Raw genomic sequence first — 11,895 nt, 5'->3', positions numbered from 1 at the left:
AAAGTACTGAAAAGTGTGGCAAAGTGCTGAAAAGTTGTGGCAAAGTGCTGAAAATTGTGGCAAAGTACTGAAAAGTGTGGCAAAGTGTTGGAAAGTTGTGGCAAAGTGCTGAAACGTGGCAAAGTGCTGAAAAGTGTGGCAAAGTACTGAAAAGTTGTGGCAAAGTCGTGGAAAGTCGTGGCAAAGTACTGAAAAGTGTGGCAAAGTGCTGAAAAGTAGTTGCAAAGTACTGAAAAGTGTGGCAAAGTACTGAAAAGTCGTGGCAAAGTCGTGGCAAAGTACTGAAAAAGTGTGGCAAAGTACTGAAAAGTTGTGGCGAAGTGCTGAAAAATCGTGGTAAAGTACTTAAAAGTGTGGCAAAGTACTTAAACGTTGTGGCAAAGTACTGAAAAGTTGTGGCAAAGTGCTGAAAAGTGTGGCAAAGTACTGGAAAGTTGTGGCAAAGTGCTGAAACGTTGTGGCAAAGTGCTTAAAAGTGTGGCAAAGTACTGAAAAGTTGTGGCAAAGTCGTGGCAAAGTACTGAAAATTGTGGCAAAGTACTGAAAAGTTGTGGCAAAGTGCTGAAAAGTCGTGGCAAAGTACTGAAAAGTCGTGGCAAAGTACTGAAAAGTGTGGCAAAGTACTGGAAAGTAGTGGCAAAGTGCTGAAAAGTAGTGGCAAAGTAATGAAAAGCAGTGGCAAAGTATTAAAAAGTGTGGCATAGTCGTGGCAAAGTACTGAAAAGAGTGGCAAAGTACTGAAAAGTTGTGGCAAAGTTCTGAAAAGTGTGGCAAAGTGCTGAAAAGCAATGGCAAAGTGCTGAAAAGTCGTGGCAAAGTACTGAAAAGGGTGGCAAAATACTGAAAAGTTGTGGCAAAGTACGGCAAAGTAGTGGCAAAGTACGGCAAAGTATGGCAAAGTAGTGACAAAGTAGTGGCAAAGTAGTGGCAAAGTAGTGACAAAGTAGTGACAAAGTAGTGGCAAAGTACTGCAAAGTAGTGGCAAAGTATTTCAAAGTAGTGGCAAAGTATGGCAAAGTAGTGGCAAAGTATAACAAAGTAGTGACAAAGTAGAGGCAAAGTAGTGGCAACGTACTGAAAAGTACTGAAAAGTCTGGCAAAGTAGTGGCAAAGTACTGCGAAGTAGTGGCAAAGTACGGCAAAGTAGTGGCAAAGTACGGCAAAGTAGTGGCAAAATATGGCAAAGTATGGCAAAGTAGTGGCAAAGCATGGCAAAGTAGAGGTAAAGTAATGCAAAGTAGTGGCGAAGTACTGAAAAGTACGACAAAGCAGTGGCAAAGTAATGAATAGTGTGCCAAGTACTGCAAAGTAGTGGCAAAGTACTGAAAATTAGTAGCAAAGTACTGAAAAGTAGTGGCAATGTACTGAAAAGTAGTGGCAAAGTACTGAAAAGTAGTGGCAAAGTACAGCAAAGTAGTGGCAAAGTACTGCCAAAGTACAGCAAAGTACAGCAAAGTACGGCAAAGTACGGCAAAGTACTGCAAAGTAGTGGCAAAGTAGTGGCACAGTACGGTAAAGTAGTGGCAAAGTATAACAAAGTAGTGACAAAGTAGTGACAAAGTACGGCAAAGTAGTGGCAAAGTACTGCAAAGTACGGCAAAGTACGGCAAAGTACTGCAAAGTATGGCAAAGTAGTGGCAAAGTAGTGGCAAAGTACTGCGAAGTAGTGGCAAAGTACGGCAAAGTAGTGGCAAAGTATTTCAAAGTAGTGGCAAAGTATGGCAAAGTAGTGGCAAAGTATAACAAAGTAGTGACAAAGTAGTGGCAAAGTAGTGGCAAAGTACTGAAAAGTACTGAAAAGTATGGCAAAGTAGTGGCAAAGTAATGAAAAGTGTGGCAAAGTAGTGGCAAAGTACCGCAAAGTAGTGGCAAAGTACGGCAAAGTAGTGGCAAAGTACGGCAAAGTAGTGGCAAAGTAGTGGCAAAGTACTGCAAAGTAGTGGCAAAGTATTTCAAAGTAGTGGCAAAGTATTTCAAAGTAGTGGCAAAGTATGGCAAAGTAGTGGCAAAGTATAACAAAGTAGTGGCAAAGTATAACAAAGTAGTGACAAAGTAGTGACAAAGTAGTGGCAAAGTAGTGACAAAGTAGTGACAAAGTAGTGGCAAAGTAGTGGCAAAGTACTGAAAAGTACTGAAAAGTACTGAAAAGTACGGCAAAGTAGTGGCAAAGTAAAGAAAAGTGTGGCAAAGTAGTGGCAAAGTACTGCGAAGTAGTGGCAAAGTATGGCAAAGTAGTGGCAAAGTACGGCAAAGTAGTGGCAAAGTACAGCAAAGTATGGCAAAGTATGGCAAAGTTGTGGCAAAGTAGTGGCAAAGTAGTGGCAAAGTGTGGCAAAGAAGAGGTAAAGTACTGCAAAGTAGTGGCGAAGTACTGAAAAGTACGATAAAGTAGTGGCAAAGTACTGCAAAGTAGTGGCAAAGTACTGAAAAGTAGTGGCAAAGTAAGGCAAAGTAGTGGCAAAGTAGTGGCAAAGTAGTGGCAAAGTACGGCAAAGTAGTGGCAATGTAGTGGCAAAGTACGGTAAAGTAGTGGCAAAGTACGGCAAAGTAGTGGCAAAGTACGGCAAAGTATGGCAAAGTATGGCAAAGTAGTGACAAAGTAGTGGCAAAGTAGTGGCAAAGTATTTCAAAGTAGTGGCAAAGTATGGCAAAGTAGTGGCAAAGTATAACAAATTAGTGACAAAGTAGAGGCAAAGTACTGAAAAGTACTGAAAAGTATGGCAAAGTAGTGGCAAAGTACTGCGAAGTAGTGGCAAAGAACGACAAAGTAGTGGCAAAGTACGGCAAAGTAGTGGCAAAATATGGCAAAGTATGGCAAAGTACGGCAAAGTAGTGGCAAAGTAGTGGCAAAGTACTGCAAAGTAGTGGCAAAGTAGTGGCAAAGTACGGTAAAGTAATGGCAAAGTACGGCAAAGTAGTGACAAAGTATGGCAAAGTAGTGGCAAAGTATGGCAAAGTAGTGGCAAAGTAGTGGCAAAGTACTGCAAAGTAGTGGCAAAGTACTGCAAAGTAGTGGCAAAGTATTTCAAAGTAGTGGCAAAGTATGGCAAAGTAGTGGCAAAGTATAACAAAGTAGTGGCAAAGTATAACAAAGTAGTGACAAAGTAGTGGCAAAGTAGTGGCAAAGTACTGAAAAGTACTGAAAAGTACTGAAAAGTACTGAAAAGTACGGCAAAGTAGTGGCAAAGTACTGCGAAGTAGTGGCAAAGTACGGCAAAGTAGTGGCAAAGTACGGCAAAGTAGTGGCAAAGTATGGCAAAGTAGAGATAAGGTACTGCAAAGTAGTGGCGAAGTACTGAAAAGTACGACAAAGTAGTGGCAAAGTAATGGCAACGTACTGAAAAGTACTGAAAAGTATGGCAAAATAGTGGCAAATTACTGCAAAGTAGTGGCAAAGTACGGCAAAGTAGTGGCAAAGTACGGCAAAGTAGTGGCAAAGTATGGCAAAGTATGGCAAAGTAGTGGCAAAGTATGGCAAAGTAGAGGTAAAGTACTGCAAAGTAGTGGCGAAGTACTGAAAAGTACGACAAAGTAGTGGCAAAGTAATGAAAAGTCTGCAAAGTGCTGCAAAGTAGTGGCAAAGTACTGCAAAGTAGTGGCAAAGTACTGAAAAGTAGTGGCAAAGTAAGGCAAAGTAGTGGCAAAGTAAGGCAAAGTAGTGGCAAAGTATTGCAAAGTACGGCAAAGTACGGCAAAGTAGTGGCAAAGTAGTGGCAAAGTACGGTAAAGTAGTGGCAAAGTACGGCAAAGTACGGCAAAGTAGTGGCAAAGTACGGCAAAGTATGGCAAAGTAGTGACAAAGTGGTGGCAAAGTAGTGACAAAGTAGTGGCAAAGTAGTGACAAAGTAGTGGCAAAGTACTGCAAAGTAGTGGCAAAGTATTTCAAAGTAGTGGCAAAGTATGGCAAAGTAGTGGCAAAGTATAACAAAGTAGTGACAAAGTAGTGGCAACGTACTGAAAAGTATGGCAAAGTAGTGGCAAAGTACTGCGAAGTAGTGGCAAAGTACGGCAAAGTAGTGGCAAAGTATGGCAAAGTAGTGGCAAAGTATGGCAAAGTATGGCATAGTAGTGGCAAAGTATGGCAAAGTAGAGGTAAAGTACTGCAAAGTAGTGGCGAAGTACTGAAAAGTACGACAAAGTAGTGGCAATGTAATGAATAGTGTGCAAAGTACTGCAAAGTAGTGGAAAAGTACTGCAAAGTAGTGGCAAAGTATTTCAAAGTAGTGGCAAAGTATGGCAAATTAGTGGCAAAGTATTACAAAGTAGTGACAAAGTAGTGGCAAGATAGTGGCAAAGTACTGAAAAGTACTGAAAAGTATGGCAAAGTAGTGGCAAAGTACAGGGAAGTAGTGGCAAAGTACGGCAAAGTAGTGGCAAAGTACGGCAAAGTAGTGGCAAAGTATGACAAAGTATGACAAAGTAGTGGCAAAGTATGGCAAAGTAATGCAAAGTACGGCAAAGTAGTGGCAAAGTACTGCAAAATAGTGGCAAAGTAGTGGCAAAGTACGGTAAAGTAATGGCAAAGTACGGCAAAGTAGTGACAAAGTATGGCAAAGTAGTGGCAAAGTATGGCAAAGTAGTGGCAAAGTAGTGGCAAAGTACTGCAAAGTAGTGGCAAAGTATTTCAAAGTAGTGGCAAAGTATGGCAAAGTAGTGGCAAAGTATAACAAAGTAGTGGCAAAGTATAACAAAGTAGTGACAAAGTAGTGGAAAAGTACTGAAAAGTACTGAAAAGTACTGAAAAGTACGGCAAAGTAGTGGCAAAGTACGGCAAAGTAGTGGTAAAGTAGAGGTAAAGTACTGCAAAGTAGTGGCGAAGTACTGAAAAGTACGACAAAGTAGTGGCAAAGTAATGAAAAGTGTGCAAAGTACTGCAAAGTAGTGGCAAAGTACTGCAAAGTAGTGGCAAAGTACTGAAAAGTAGTGGCAAAGTAGTGGCAAAGTAGTGGCAAAGTACTGCAAAGTACGGCAAAGTACGGCAAAGTTGTGGCAAAGTAGTGGCAAAGTACGGCAAAGTAGTGGCAAAGTACGGCAAAGTATGGCAAAGTAGTGACAAAGTAGTGACAAAGTAGTGGCAAAGTAGTGACAAAGTAGTGGCAAAGTACTGCAAAGTAGTGGCAAAGTATTTCAAAGTAGTGGCAAAGTATGGCAAAGTAGAGGCAAAGTATTACAAAGTAGTGGCAAAGTAGTGGCAAAGTAGTGGCAAAGTAGTGGCAAAGTAGAGGTAAAGTACTGCAAAGTAGTGGCAAAGTAATAAAAAGTGTGCAAAGTACTGCAAAGTAGTGGCAAAGTACTGCAAAGTAGTGGCAAAGTAATGAAAAGTAGTGGCAAAGTAAGGCAAAGTAGTGGCAAAGTACTGCAAAGTACGGCAAAGTAGTGGCAAAGTAGTGGCAAAGTACAGTAAAGTAGTGGCAAAGTAGTGGCAAAGTACGGCAAAGTAGTGGCAAAGTACGGCAAAGTATGGCAAAGTAGTGACAAAGTAGTGGCAAAGTAGTGACAAAGTAGTGGCAAAGTAGTGACAAAGTAGTGGCAAAGTACTGCAAAGTAATGGCAAAGTATTTCAAAGTAGTGGCAAAGTATGGCAAAGTAGTGGCAAAGTATAACAAAGTAGTGACAAAGTAGTGGTATAGTAGTGGCAAAGTACTGAAAAGTAGTGGCAAAGTACAGCAAAGTAGTGGCAAAGTACAGCAAAGTAGTGGCAAAGTACGGCAAAGTACGGCAATGTACTGCAAAGTACGGCAAAGTAGTGGCAAAGTAGTGGCACAGTACGGTAAAGTAGTGGCAAAGTAAAACAAAGTAGTGACAAAGTAGTGACAAAGTACGGCAAAGTAGTGGCAAAGTACGGCAAAGTACTGCAAAGTATGGCAAAGTAGTGGCAAAGTAGTGGCAAAGTATGGCAAAGTAGTGGCAAAGTACGGCAAAGTAGTGGCAAAGTATGTCAAAGTAGTGGCAAAGTACCGCAAAGTAGTGGCAAAGTACGGCAAAGTAGTGGCAAAGTACGGCAAAGTAGTGGCAAAGTAGTGGCAAAGTACTGCAAAGTAGTGGCAAAGAATTTCAAAGTAGTGGCAAAGTATGGCAAAGTAGTGGCAAAGTATAACAAAGTAGTGGCAAAGTATAACAAAGTAGTGCAAAGTAGTGGCAAAGTAGTGGCAAAGTACTGAAAAGTACTGAAAAGTACTGAAAAGTACGGCAAAGTAGTGGCAAAGTAAAGAAAAGTGTGGCAAAGTAGAGGCAAAGTACTGCGAAGTAGTGGCAAAGTATGGCAAAGTAGTGGCAAAGTATAACAAAGTAGTGGCAAAGTATAACAAAGTAGTGACAAAGTAGTGACAAAGTAGTGGCAAAGTAGTGGCAAAGTACTGAAAAGTACTGAAAAGTACGGCAAAGTAGTGGCAAAGTAAAGAAAAGTGTGGCAAAGTAGTGGCAAAGTACTGCGAAGTAGTGGCAAAGTATGGCAAAGTAGTGGCAAAGTAGTGGCAAAGTACGGCAAAGTACGGCAAAGTATGGCAAAGTATGGCAAAGTTGTGGCAAAGTAGTGGCAAAGTATGGCAAAGAAAAGGTAAAGTACTGCAAAGTAGTGGCGAAGTACTGAAAAGTACGACAAAGTAGTGGCAAAGTACTGCAAAGTAGTGGCAAAGTACTGAAAAGTAGTGGCAAAGTAAGGCAAAGTAGTGGCAAAGTACTGCAAAGTACGGCAAAGTACGGCAAAGTAGTGGCAAAGTACGGTAAAGTGGTGGCAAAGTACGGCAAAGTAGTGGCAAAGTACGACAAAGTATGGCAAAGTAGTGACAAAGTAGTGGCAAAGTAGTGACAAAGTAGTGGCAAAGTAGTGACAAAGTAGTGGCAAAGTACTGCAAAGTAGTGGCAAAGTATTTCAAAGTAGTGGCAAAGTATGGCAAAGTATAACAAAGTAGTGACAAAGTAGAGGCAAAGTAGTGGCAACGTACTGAAAAGTCTGGTAAAGTAGTGGCAAAGTACTGCGAAGTAGTGGCAAAGTACGGCAAAGTAGTGGCAAAGTACGGCAAAGTAGTGGCAAAATATGGCAAAGTATGGCAAAGTAGTGGCAAAGCATGGCAAAGTAGAGGTAAAGTAATGCAAAGTAGTGGCGAAGTACTGAAAAGTACGACAAAGCAGTGGCAAAGTAATGAATAGTGTGCCAAGTACTGCAAAGTAGTGGCAAAGTACTGAAAATTAGTAGCAAAGTACTGAAAAGTAGTGGCAAAGTACTGAAAAGTAGTGGCAAAGTACTGAAAAGTAGTGGCAAAGTACAGCAAAGTAGTGGCAAAGTACTGCAAAGTACAGCAAAGTACAGCAAAGTACGGCAAAGTACTGCAAAGTATGGCAAAGTAGTGGCAAAGTAGTGGCAAAGTACTGCGAAGTAGTGGCAAAGTACGGCAAAGTATTTCAAAGTAGTGGCAAAGTATGGCAAAGTAGTGGCAAAGTATAACAAAGTAGTGACAAAGTAGTGGCAAAGTAGTGGCAAAGTAGTGGCAAAGTAGTGGCAAAGTACTGAAAAGTACTGAAAAGTATGGCAAAGTAGTGGCAAAGTAATGAAAAGTACTGCGAAGTAGTGGCAAAGTACTGCGAAGTCGTGGCAAAGTATGGCAAAGTAGTGGCAAAGTAGTGGCAAAGTAGTGACAAAGTAGTGGCAAAGTAGTGACAAAGTAGTGGCAAAGTGATGCAAAGTAGTGGCAAAGTATTTCAAAGTAGTGGCAAAGTATGGCAAAGTAGTGGCAAAGTATAACAAAGTAGTGACAAAGTAGAGGCAAAGTAGTGGCAACGTACTGAAAAGTACTGAAAAGTCTGGCAAAGTAGTGGCAAAGTACTGCGAAGTAGTGGCAAAGTACGGCAAAGTAGTGGCAAAGTACGGCAAAGTAGTGGCAAAATATGGCAAAGTATGGCAAAGTAGTGGCAAAGCATGGCAAAGTAGAGGTAAAGTAATGCAAAGTAGTGGCGAAGTACTGAAAAGTACGACAAAGCAGTGGCAAAGTAATGAATAGTGTGCCAAGTACTGCAAAGTAGTGGCAAAGTACTGAAAATTAGTAGCAAAGTACTGAAAAGTAGTGGCAAAGTACTGAAAAGTAGTGGCAAAGTACTGAAAAGTAGTGGCAAAGTACAGCAAAGTAGTGGCAAAGTACTGCAAAGTACAGCAAAGTACGGCAAAGTACGGCAAAGTACGGCAAAGTACGGCAAAGTACTGCAAAGTATGGCAAAGTAGTGGCAAAGTAGTGGCAAAGTACTGCGAAGTAGTGGCAAAGTACGGCAAAGTATTTCAAAGTAGTGGCAAAGTATGGCAAAGTAGTGGCAAAGTATAACAAAGTAGTGACAAAGTAGTGGCAAAGTAGTGGCAAAGTAGTGGCAAAGTACTGAAAAGTACTGAAAAGTATGGCAAAGTAGTGGCAAAGTAATGAAAAGTACTGCGAAGTAGTGGCAAAGTACTGCGAAGTCGTGGCAAAGTATGGCAAAGTAGTGGCAAAGTATAACAAAGTAGTGGCAAAGTATAACAAAGTAGTGAGAAAGTAGTGACAAAGTAGTGGCAAAGTAGTGGCAAAGTACTGAAAAGTACTGAAAAGTATTGAAAAGTACTGAAAAGTACGGCAAAGTAGTGGCAAAGTAAAGAAAAGTGTGGCAAAGTAGTGGCAAAGTACTGCGAAGTAGTGGCAAAGTATGGCAAAGTAGTGGCAAAGTACGGCAAAGTAGTGGCAAAGTACAGCAAAGTATGGCAAAGTATGGCAAAGTTGTGGCAAAGTAGTGGCAAAGTAGTGGCAAAGTATGGCAAAGAAGAGGTAAAGTACTGCAAAGTAGTGGCGAAGTACTGAAAAGTACGACAAAGTAGTGGCAAAGTACTGCAAAGTAGTGGCAAAGTACTGCAAAGTAGTGGCAAAGTACTGAAAAGTAGTGGCAAAGTAGTGGCAAAGTAGTGGCAAAGTACGGCAAAGTACGGCAAAGTATGGCAAAGTAGTGACAAAGTAGTGGCAAAGTAGTGGCAAAGTATTACAAAGTAGTGGCAAAGTATGGCAAAGTAGTGGCAAAGTATAACAAATTAGTGACAAAGTAGAGGCAAAGTAGTGGCAACGTACTGAAAAGTACTGAAAAGTATGGCAAAGTAGTGGCAAAGTACTGCGAAGTAGTGGCAAAGTACGACAAAGTAGTGGCAAAGTACGGCAAAGTAGTGGCAAAATATGGCAAAGTATGGCAAAGTAGTGGCAAAGCATGGCAAAGTAGAGGTAAAGTAATGCAAAGTAGTGGCGAAGTACTGAAAAGTACGACAAAGCAGTGGCAAAGTAATGAATAGTGTGCCAAGTACTGCAAAGTAGTGGCAAAGTACTGAAAATTAGTAGCAAAGTACTGAAAAGTAGTGGCGAAGTACTGAAAAGTAGTGGCAAAGTACTGAAAAGTAGTGGCAAAGTACGGCAAAGTAGTAGCAAAGTACTGAAAAGTACTGAAAAGTATTGCAAAGTAGTGGCAAAGTAGTGGCAAAGTAGTGGCAAAGTAGTGGCAAAGTAGTGGCAAAGTAGTGGCAAAGTACTGAAAAGTACGGCAAAGTAGTGGCAAAGTAAAGAAAAGTGTGGCAAAGTAGTGGCAAAGTACTGCGAAGTAGTGGCAACGTACGGCAAAGTAGTGGCAAAGTATGGCAAAGTATGGCAAAGTAGAGGCAAAGTAGTGACAAAGTAGTGGCAAAGTAGTGACAAAGTAGTGGCAAAGTACTGCAAAGTAGTGGCAAAGTATTTCAAAGTAGAGGTAAAGTACTGCAAAGTAGTGGCGAAGTACTGAAAAGTACGACAAAGTAGTGGCAAAATACTGCAAAGTAGTGGCAAAATACTGCAAAGTAGTGGCAAAGTACTGAAAAGTAGTGGCAAAGTACTGAAAAGTAGTGGCAAAGTACTGAAAAGTAGTGGCAAAGTACAGCAAAGTAGTGGCAAAGTACGGCAAAGTACGGCAAAGTACTGCAAAGCACGGCAAAGTAGTGGCAAAGTAGTGGCACAGTACGGTAAAGTAGTGGCAAAGTATAACAAAGTAGTGACAAAGTAGTGACAAAGTACGGCAAAGTAGTGGCAAAGTACTGCAAAGTACGGCAAAGTACGGCAAAGTACTGCAAAGTACGGCAAAGTAGTGGCAAAGTAGTGGCAAAGTAGTGGCAAAGTACTGCGAAGTAGTGGCAAAGTACGGCAAAGTAGTGGCAAAGTATTTCAAAGTAGTGGCAAAGTATGGCAAAGTAGTGGCAAAGTATAACAAAGTAGTGACAAAGTAGTGGCAAAGTAGTGGCAAAGTAGTGGCAAAGTACTGAAAAGTATGGCAAAGTAGTGGCAAAGTAATGAAAAGTGTGGCAAAGTAGTGGCAAAGTACCGCAAAGTAGTGGCAAAGTACGGCAAAGTAGTGGCAAAGTACTGCAAAGTAGTGGCAAAGTAATTCAAAGTAGTGGCAAAGTATGGCAAAGTAGTGGCAAAGTATAACAAAGTAGTGGCAAAGTATAACAAAGTAGTGACAAAGTAGTGACAAAGTAGTGGCAAAGTAGTGGCAAAGTACTGAAAAGTACTGAAAAGTACGGCAAAGTAGTGGCAAAGTAAAGAAAAGTGTGGCAAAGTAGTGGCAAAGTACTGCGAAGTAGTGGCAAAGTATGGCAAAGTAGTGGCAAAGTACGGCAAAGTAGTGGCAAAGTACGGCAAAGTATGGCAAAGTATGGCAAAGTTGTAGCAAAGTAGTGGCAAAGTATGGCAAAGTATGGCAAAGTATGGCAAAGTTGTGGCAAAGTAGTGGCAAAGTAGTGGCAAAGTATGGCAAAGTAGAGGTAAAGTACTGCAAAGTAGTGGCGAAGTACTGAAAAGTACGACAAAGTAGTGGCAAAGTACTGCAAAGTAGTGGCAAAGTACTGAAAAGCAGTGGCAAAGTAAGGCAAAGTAGAGGCAAAGTAGAGGCAAAGTACTGCAAAGTACGGCAAAGTACGGCAAAGTACGGCAAAGTAGTGGCAAAGTACGGAAAAGTAGTGGCAAAGTACGGCAAAGTAGTGGCAAAGTATTTCAAAGTAGTGGCAAAGTATGGCAAAGTAGTGACAAAGTAGTGGCAAAGTAGTGACAAAGTAGTGGCAAAGTAGTGACAAAGTAGTGGCAAAGTACTGCAAAGTAGTGGCAAAGTATTTCAAAGTAGTGGCAAAGTATGGCAAAGTAGTGGCAAAGTATAACAAAGTAGTGACAAAGTAGAGGCAAAGTACGGCAAAGTAGAGGCAAAGTACGGCAAAGTAGTGGCAAAGTACTGAAAAGTACTGAAAAGTATGGCAAAGTAGTGGCAAAGTACTGCGAAGTAGTGGCAAAGTACGGCAAAGTAGTGGCAAAGTACGGCAAAGTAGTGGCAAAGTACTGAAAAGTACTGAAAAGTATGGCAAAGTAGTGGCAAAGTACAGGGAAGTAGTGGCAAAGTACGGCAAAGTAGTGGCAAAGTATGGCAAAGTATGGCAAAGTATGGCAAAGTAGAGGTAAAGTAGAGGTAAAGTACTGCAAAGTAGTGGCGAAGTACTGAAAAGTACGACAAAGTAGTGGCAAAGTAATGAATAGTGTGCAAAGTACTGCAAAGTAGTGGCAAAGTACTGAAAAGTAGTGGCAAAGTACTGAAAAGTAGTGGCAAAGTACTGAAAAGTAGTGGCAAATTACAGCAAAGTAGTGGCAAATTACAGCAAAGTAGTGGCAAAGTACTGCAAAGTACAGCAAAGTACGGCAAAGTACGGCAAAGTACGGCAAAGTACGGCAAAGTACTGCAAAGTACGGCAAAGTAGTGGCAAAGTAGTGGCACAGTACGGTAAAGTAGTGGCAAAGTATAACAAAGTAGTGACAAAGTAGTGACAAAGTACGGCAAAGTAGTGGCAAAGTACTGCAAAGTACGGCAAAGTACTGTTACGGCAGATTG

Source organism: Saccoglossus kowalevskii, unplaced genomic scaffold (assembly GCF_978046115.1).
Source record: "Saccoglossus kowalevskii unplaced genomic scaffold, keSacKowa6.1 SCAFFOLD_111, whole genome shotgun sequence".
NCBI lineage: Eukaryota > Metazoa > Hemichordata > Enteropneusta > Harrimaniidae > Saccoglossus > Saccoglossus kowalevskii.
The sequence above is the reverse complement of the archived record's forward strand: the minus strand, read 5'-3'. Positions refer to the sequence as shown.